General features: G+C 49.4%; 1 long non-coding RNA gene across 1 annotated transcript; it reads left to right on the plus strand.

Annotated features, from left to right (window-relative positions):
- The first annotated feature begins 1,648 nt into the window (after positions 1-1,648).
- Positions 1,649-7,410, plus strand: LOC138844602 (uncharacterized). The gene is made up of 2 exons (XR_011380569.1): positions 1,649-2,020; positions 3,137-7,410. It is a non-coding gene; the product is annotated as an uncharacterized lncRNA (long non-coding RNA).
- The last annotated feature ends 1,287 nt before the right edge of the window (positions 7,411-8,697 follow it).

The raw sequence follows: 8,697 nt of genomic DNA on the forward strand, positions 1-8,697 counted from the left end.
GTAGGCTACTTCCAGGCTTGCTGAAGTCTATCTGCTCTTGTAACAGTATTGAGAGGTCTAAGGACCGATTAGGTCAGGGCGCACCACCCTCATGAACAGATTAAGGCCGTTACCTTGGAGGTGTGTTAGTACTGAAGTGTGGAGAACTGTTCCCTTGTCCTCCCTCTCTGTCCTGCCCCGTTCCCTCCCACTGTGCTGTAACATGAGAGCAGCAAGAAGGCCAACACCAGACGCGGCCCTCCCCCACCAGATGCAGCCCCTCCCCGACCAGACGTGGCCCCGATTGTGGACTTGCAGCCTCTGGGACCCTGAGCCAAGAGCTCCCATTGTCTACAATTTACCCAGGCTGTGGTATGTTTACAGCAGCAGAAAATGGATGGAGGCAGCTGATGTGTTCATGCGAGATTCAGATTCAGGAGCGCATCAGCTAAGATTCCGGGAGCTGTACAGACGAGCTGGGGACCCTGTGGGTGGAGATGGGCCTTGAAGAGGAGGAGAAGGAAGAAATGAGCCCTAAGTCTCCACCAAGACTTCCCAGGTCGGCTCCATCCCTTCTTCCTGCAGGCATTTTATACTTCTAAAATGTAATTCGTTTATTTATTATTTTCTTCTACTTGAAAAACACACACAGTGAGAGCTCTTCCGTCCACTGCTTGACTCTCCAAAAGCCTACAACAGCCAGGGCTGGGCCAGGCTGAAGCCAGGTGCTCCATCTGGGTCTCCCTGGGTGGCAAGGGCCCAAGTGCCTAAGCTATCACCTTCTGCCTCCCAGGATGTATTAGCAGCTAGTTGAATCAGAAGTGGAATAGCTAGGACTTGTTACTCCAATATGGATGTGCACATCCCGAGAGGCAGCTTTACTCTATGCACCACAATGCCTGCCAACACAATTACCATTTTACACACTGGGGTACTATCTGCGTCCATGCCCAACCTGGCAGAAGCACAGGGTGGGCAGATACCTGTTTACTTTGCTCAGCAGAGTGCCCTACACTTCTAGCTCAGGACCTCTGCAGAGGCTGGACAGCAGCATAGAGAGAAGGGTGAGGGTTTTCTGACCTTGCCCCAAGTGTGGGTGCAGAAAGGAAGGACAGGACCAGAGAGCCACACTTCTCGCAGGTGACCTGGAGCCCCACCCTGTGCCCTCCTCAGCACCTGGGGCAAACTCTCAGGCCCAAAAATGCTGAGCCAATAAAATAAAAGTTAATAAACCAGGAAAGAATAATAGTCAAAAAGAAGGTGTGCGCATGCGTGCACACACACACATGCATGCATACACACACACACACACACACACACGCACCCCTTAAGGAACAGCATTATCCAGCAGCCTTATTATTTATAAAGAACAGAGAGTCAGGTTTCCACAAGGGTTGTGGACAGCAGATACCATCAGAAACCCCACACTGCCATTAGTCTCCTAATGAACAGTCACTAATGAGCATTCACTGCTGAACACCAGCAGGCCGGCGTGGCGCCAGGGACAGCGGGCAGATCTGAGTCAGCCTCACGCTGCTGGGTGGCAGGGAGGCCAGGTGCGAGGACAGAGCCCTGTGGCTCTCAGGAGGGGCAGAAGCTCCGCCCCCACTCAGACCAGCCAGGCCCACAGGATGGGCGGAAGCAGCCAAGAGTGTCAGTGAGGGGTTCTTCCTGCCCCACAGCAGGTGGCCCCATGCTCAGCTGCTTCAGGAAACAGAGCTCCCAGAAACCAGCCCTTCTGGGTCCTCAGCCCTGGTGGCCTTGGAAGGGCAGCCCCTGGACTGGTTCCTAGTTGTCGCCACGGGGGCCAGCCCGCTGGTGGATGTCCCATGGAATCCAGGCTTGCTCTCCAAGTGCATGCAATGGCATTTGTGGAGCAGTACTGTCTTTTAAAATAAAACAAACAGAAGAAATCATCATCTACTTTGTGGATGCTAAAATTTTCTGCAGACAAATGGTGCTGCTCGTGCATATACACAGGGAGAGAAGACTGACTATGAAGCTATTTTCAAGACATATCTGAGAGTCACCAGAAAGCAAGGTGGGCTTGAATCCTTAAACCTATAACATGTAACTGATATTTTTAATACAAATAAAATGTAGATAGAATTAAATATATCAGTTCATTAATATTTAATACAAATATTAAGTACATTATTTTTGTATTATAAATATAATAAATATGCAGTTGTTTATGTTGTACTAGTTTAAGTGTTGTTACATATAACTCAGGAATATGAGATTAAATATTGAACAGTATTGAAGATAAAATATATTAATTATTGTAAATTTAGAAATACATGAAATTAAAAGCCGGCGCCGTGGCTCACTAGACTAATCCTCCGCCTTGCGGCGCTGGCACACCGGGTTCTAGTCCCGGTCGGGGCGCCGGATTCTGTCCTGGATGCCCCTCTTCCAGGCCAGCTCTCTGCTGTGGCCAGGGAGTGCAGTGGAGGATGGCTCAAGTCCTTGGGCCCTGCACCCCATGGGAGACCAGGATAAGTACCTGGCTCCTGCCTTCGGATCAGCGTGGTGCGCCGGCCGTGGTGGCCACTGGAGGGTGAACCAACGGCAAAGGAAGACCTTTCTCTCACTGTCCACTCTGCCTATCAAAAAAAAAAAAATACATGAAATTAAATGAAATTTGACTTACTATATAAATCATATGCTTATAATGCATGTGGTAACATAATTACTTATAAATTAAACATTGAAATATATGAAATATTTAATTTTGAATACTATTTAAACATACTCGCTTATGTTATGGATTATATTGCATGTGTAAGTTACATATGTGTAACACACAATGTGTGTCTTGATGCTTCAACTCGTGACCTCCTTTAAAGTCCCAATAGCTGTGTGTATTGCTAGTATAGTTATGCTCTATTTTGCTAAGGGTTTTACATGAAATCCCACAAAAATAGGCACAATATGCAACCTGACATCCTTACTTAATTATGCCAATATTCATATTAGAAGTGGCTACTTCAGGGTCAGTTTGATGTTTCTGAAACCCAGTGCTGCTGCAGCACATTTGTGATGTGGCATTAGGGATGCTCTGAGGTTCACTCAACATTGCACACGGTATTTTAATAAACTGGCTTAATTTATAGCAGAAAATCAGAAATAAAGTGACAGCTGTTTCCTTTTCCAGCTCTTTGATACAGAATATGACAAGGACTATTTCAGGCCAACTGCTTCAAGACTGCGCTGAACCTGAGTAGGAGTCTGAACACACACCGCTGGGGTTCATCAGCCTCTGCAATGTCTGGAGGGAGAGGGGCCCTGGGAGGGACACAGTAGGGAGAGGGGCCCTGGGAAGCACACAGTAGGGAGAGGGGCCCTGGGGAGCACACAGTAGGGAGAAGGGCCCTGGGGAGCACACAGTAGGGAGAGGGGCCCTGGGGAGCACACAGGATGCTCTCTCCCAGGCCTCTGCGTGTCTCCTCTCAGTGACCTTGTGGCCAAGGGAGAGGCAGGATCAGCAGGCGGGTCTCCGTGTTTACATCTGTGGGTGAGATTGTACTTAAGCTGAGTATTCCCAGGCAAGTGAAAATCACATGGTTGAAAGCCACAAACACACATAACCAATAATCATGTTCCAGAGAAGGAGACAGAAGCTCAGAATGGACCAAGTCCCAGGTCACTCAGCAGCAAATGCCACACTGGGCCAGACGCTCTTGAATTTATAGATCAAGAGGTGTTTTGCCCCATCAAAACCTTTCAGTGAACTGTTTAAAAAATTCATTTGCTAAAATGTCATTTTGCTTTAAATTTCTTCTCTATTCATAAAACATTCCTGATCTTAAACTTGCTTTTTACTGTCCCCAAGACACCCATGGCTCAGACTCCCCACAAATCATAGCTCCCTGCGGCTGACCCAGCTGCCTGGCTGGGAAGGCTTGCGGAATCCTCTCCCCTAGTCTTCTGGCAGACACCAACGGCAGCCAGCGCCCTTTCTTAAAGCCATCTCGGCCCTCACTGGCTGGACACTTGGAGCAAAGACTCCATTTCTTTCCATCACATGCTGCCGAGCCCAGCGGCTGAAGTCACAGCCTTTTCATTACAGCTGGGGAGGCTGGCTGAGGTCTGTAGCTCCCGTGAACTGCTGCGGTGCTGCGGTGAGTCACGTAAGTGCCCTCTACTGTCACCTCTGAGAGCAATGATCTTACCCAGGTGACCTCCAGGCACACTGGTCCCAGGGACGCTGGGGCCAGCGCTAAGTGCGGGTAGAGACTCCATTCCCAAGCGTATCCTTAAACATGTGTGCCACGATAAGTACTGGGTTTTCAATCCAGAGGAGCATAACCCAGCTGGACTCATTGCTATAGCAACCTGGCTCTTCCCCAAGGTGTGGAGCAAGGTGATGGTATCAGGTGACAAGCTTAATCCCCTTAATGGCAGGCAAGTCCATAGCTTCCTGAAAGGATGACATCAAGGTAGAGTGTAGCAGGGGCATGAGACAAATCACCTTCACCTGGCTTGAAGTCAGTGCATTCATTAATTTAACCATTGTGCAGTCATTGGCCCCTGCCTCCTGCTCACCACTGGCCCCACAGGATGACTTCTGAACTTTGCTGGGAGCAGACCCTTCCTGCAGTTGCAACTGTGCCAACACAGCTTCCACATATCAGACTGCTTGATGGGAAAATGCAGAGTGAGGCACAAGGGAGGCAGCTCTTTTCCTCCACCCACTGCTCCTAAAGCCCGTAGCAGGAAGCTCCTTAAAGCCACAAATCCAAAGGGGCTCCTTTGTGTGAGTTATCAGAAACACCTGGCCCCACTCTGAAGGCCAGGAAGTAGTGGGAGGGGCCCAGGAACCACTCCGTTCCTAGAGCTCAGGGCCAGTTCCCTCCTCCATCCCTGCCCACTCCTGACCTCAGATTGTCCCCTCACCTCCTTTCCAGCTTCCTAGGACAGGACCCTGTCTGACCTGGGGGAGCTGAGGTCAGGGCCAAACATCAGGGTATCTGTAAAGTGTCCAGCATTTGGACACTTCTGCCTGGCTCTCTCACTGTTCTCCCCTTCAAATCTCAGGGCTGGCGCTGTGCGCAGATTTCACAAACTGAGACCTCATAGGTGCTCTGGTGTGGTTAGTGTGGTAGCCAAAGGGAACCAGACAAACCACAAAGTTGTCACAGTCACCATCCTGGGTGGACAAAGCCATGCAAGACATTCCAATCCCACCCACCCGGGAAAAGCCTAAATCCCATCTCTGTCGAGACCACTTTGGGTAAAACACTCCTGAGCTATTTTTGCTGAGCTCCCAGAGAGGCACTCATAGGCTGCACAAAAGTACCTATAAGGAAACACCAGGTATGGCATGTAAGAATCACCCCCTGTGCCACGTTGAGAGGACATCAGAGAAGACAGACATCAGACGCAGATGTGTGCACAACTCCTCCACCAGCCAGGTGTCCTGAACCGACCTCTGGGAGCTGCCGTTGACCTTCTGTTGCCTGCCTGCCTGAACATATTCAGCCCTTGAGGGGGCTACAGGAGGGTGAGTTAGCTTCCCAGGGTTCCAGGGTCTGTTCAAAGGCTGCAGGATGACCACACAGAGGTTCCAGCAGCCCCAAAGCTATTAGGTGCAGAAGGAAGAGTGTTTTTTAAAGATTTATTTATTTACTCAAAAGACAGAGTGAGAGTGAGAGAGTGTGTGAGCAAGCCAGAAAAAGCATGTTCTTTTATCCTCTGGTTCACTCCCCAGAAGGAGTGAGCAGCCAGGGCTGGGTCAGGCCAAAACCAGGAGCCAGGAATACATCCAGATCTCCCATGTAGGTGGCAGAGGCCCAAGTAAATCAGCCACACTCTGCTGCTTTCCTGGGTGCATTAGCAGGGAGCTAGATCAGAAGCTGAGCAGCAGGACTCCAACAGGTGCTCCAATATGGGATGCTGAGATCGCAGGCAGTAGCTTAACCTGCTGTGTCACAATGCTGGCCCCAGAAGGGGTTGTAAGCCTGGTTTGTAATGAACTGAAAAGGAATAGGCAGGTGTCGGTAACCCAGTCACCTGAGACTGTGGCCTCTTGGCAATACCCTGCACGACAGGCTCGTGTGAATGTGCCGGGCACTGAACAGGCTTGGGATCCTCCGGAGCCCCCGCTGGGTCTCACAGAGTACCCGGGACCCAGGCCCACATTGCAGGGCTGTGTACACAGGAAGAGGCTGAGCGTGTCACATTGGCTGGTGCCTCTGTATGTGTCCCCTCTCCCCCATCTCTCCCAACAGGCACTGATCACTTCCTCTGTCCGTACAGGCTAGAGAGAACAAAACAGCATCACCTCCACAGGGAGGCGTGTGATTGAGCAAAAGGTCACCTGTCTCTGGAAATAGAAACTCACAGGGACTCATATACTTTTATTTGGCAAAACCCAGGACCTCACAATATCACAAACTCGAGGCCTTTACTCTGATCAGATGGGTGTGAAAGGACTTGGTAGAGCAGAATGAAGGGTGCCTCTGGGACACAGGGAGCTGCCTGGGTGCCCGTCTCACCCTGTGAGGCTGACAGCTCTTAGACAGCCTGCAATCTCTAAAGATCTCCCTCCCCCAAAGTCCAACAAAAGGAACAGCAAATATCTGCATGCAATCCGTTTGCACAAATCAATTAAAAGATACTCTCAGCGACCGACCCAGGGAAGAGACAAGAGCAGGCCACGTGTTTCCAGGGTTCTCTCTGGCTTTGCAAAATGTCCACAGAGTCACAGAATTGATCATAAATTTTAAGAGTTTCTATATGGCAACATTCTAAAGTACATTTTAGAGATTGAGAAATTTTCTACCAGCTCAGAAATCACCTTCCAAATCTGCCATCATGATCACAGCAATAAAACTCTGCACTGCTTTATGGAAAACTCTGGTTGGCTTCCAGTCCCTAAACCTCCTGAGGTTCACTCAGTCCAGCAAACTAAGATCATTTTCCACTTTTAAGAGTGTGGGCAAGATTTCTGCTTGTGTTCACACAATTTTCTAGGTCTCATTCACTCCAAAAAGCACACGGCACATCTTTCAGTAATTGGTGCATCTCTGGACAGGAACTTTTCCCTGAAGTCTCATTTCTGGGCCTTTCAGGAGTTTAAAGAAGCACCTTTGAGCCCTGGAGAGATTTTCTCATGAGTCATAAGTCTGTCAACTTTATCAGCAATACATTTAAGAAGAGACTATCCAAGCCAACCTCCTATACCCACTGGAAAATGAGTCAGAGCTCAATTTAGTCTGTTTAAATATTGAACCAGGCATTCAGACTTCAGTGATTAAAAAGACCCACTGCATTTTTACTTAGCCTCCATTCTACCTGCACTCCTTCCTTGGGGGTCTAGTGAGTTGCTATGTAGTCAAGGAGAACCTCCCCGCCCCCACCCTACAGTGGTCAATGCTGGCCCTGGGATCAAAGGCTCCACCCTTAAGCCACTATCTCTCCACCAAATATCAGAGCCTACATCTCTCAACCTGGCATCATCAATAGATATCAGTTCCTATTGCTAGAAAGAGAGATAATTTATCAAAATACATCATCAGTAAAGGTAACCACAAAGCCTCCTACAAGCCAACAGAAACGTTAACCCAGGAGAAGTAGGATTCTCACTGGGAAGGTATTGCTGCCATCCTACTCCCACCTTTGGGAACCATCTACAAATCCGTGGTCAACAATCCCAAGGGTCAAGACAGCAGGGTGCCCTGGCACTTCCGCTGTCCTTTTCCACAGACTATTACCATAGCCATGGGGACTGGGCTCACTTACTCATCCAAGAAGTGGGGATGGTCCTTGGCCACAGGTATCACCCACTTCTTCCCTCTCCCACTTGCAGCTGTCAAAAGCCAATTCAATTCAATTCCGTTCATGTCTCTGTTTTTGTCAGCTCCTATGTGCCAGGCATTGTACTACTTCTTTTTTTGCAAGCACTGCCTCATTTAAAGTTAATCCCATATTAGGATCAATAATATCGTCCCATTTTATAGGTAAAATTGGGTCTCAGAGAGACTTAGTAACTTGCCCACAGTAGCACTGGCCCAGATGAAGTCTCTGGATAACTGAAGCCCAAGTTCCTCCTTGCTATTTCCCAAAACACACAATCTCACAGGGAAGTATGTGTGCTGTGCACACTTCCACGTGTATACATGTGTGGGGAGCAACTCAGACTAGACTAAGTTACTGGAATTAAGACTTATTCTATGCATCTGCTCTCCCACAATATGGCGCTGAAAGGGAGCAAACAACTTCTACCCAGCTGCCTCTCTCCAACTTGACTGATGACCTGCAGGAGCTGATCCTGCTCCTGATTGGAGGAGAGCAGCGTACTCGGCGTGTGGGTAGCAGAGTTGGGATTGGTGGAAGAGGACTATAAAGAAGGAGAGAGACAACATGCACCAGGAACATCCGGATAACACCTGAGCAGCCCCCGAGAGAGCCGGCCGGCAGTGTGCCGCTCCCCCGCGGAAGTGGGGAAAGTGGCAGGGGGAACCACCCCTCCACGGAGGTGGAGGGGTCGGCAGCCAGCCCGGGAAGGGCCGAGCAGACGAAAGAACAGCGCAGGGTTCTGTGTCGTTCCTCCTCGAATGGGGGAGCGACATACATGTGCATCCATGAGAAGGGCTCACCCAGGTACACGATTCCATGAGAGTTCCCTGGAGTTACTATGAGTCATTATGGTTGACCAGAGTCCTCAACATCTGGTTTTAATTCTATGTTCTTGTATATTATCTTCTCTGCCTG

This window comes from Oryctolagus cuniculus, chromosome 12, assembly GCF_964237555.1.
Source record: "Oryctolagus cuniculus chromosome 12, mOryCun1.1, whole genome shotgun sequence".
NCBI classification, from domain to species: domain Eukaryota; kingdom Metazoa; phylum Chordata; class Mammalia; order Lagomorpha; family Leporidae; genus Oryctolagus; species Oryctolagus cuniculus.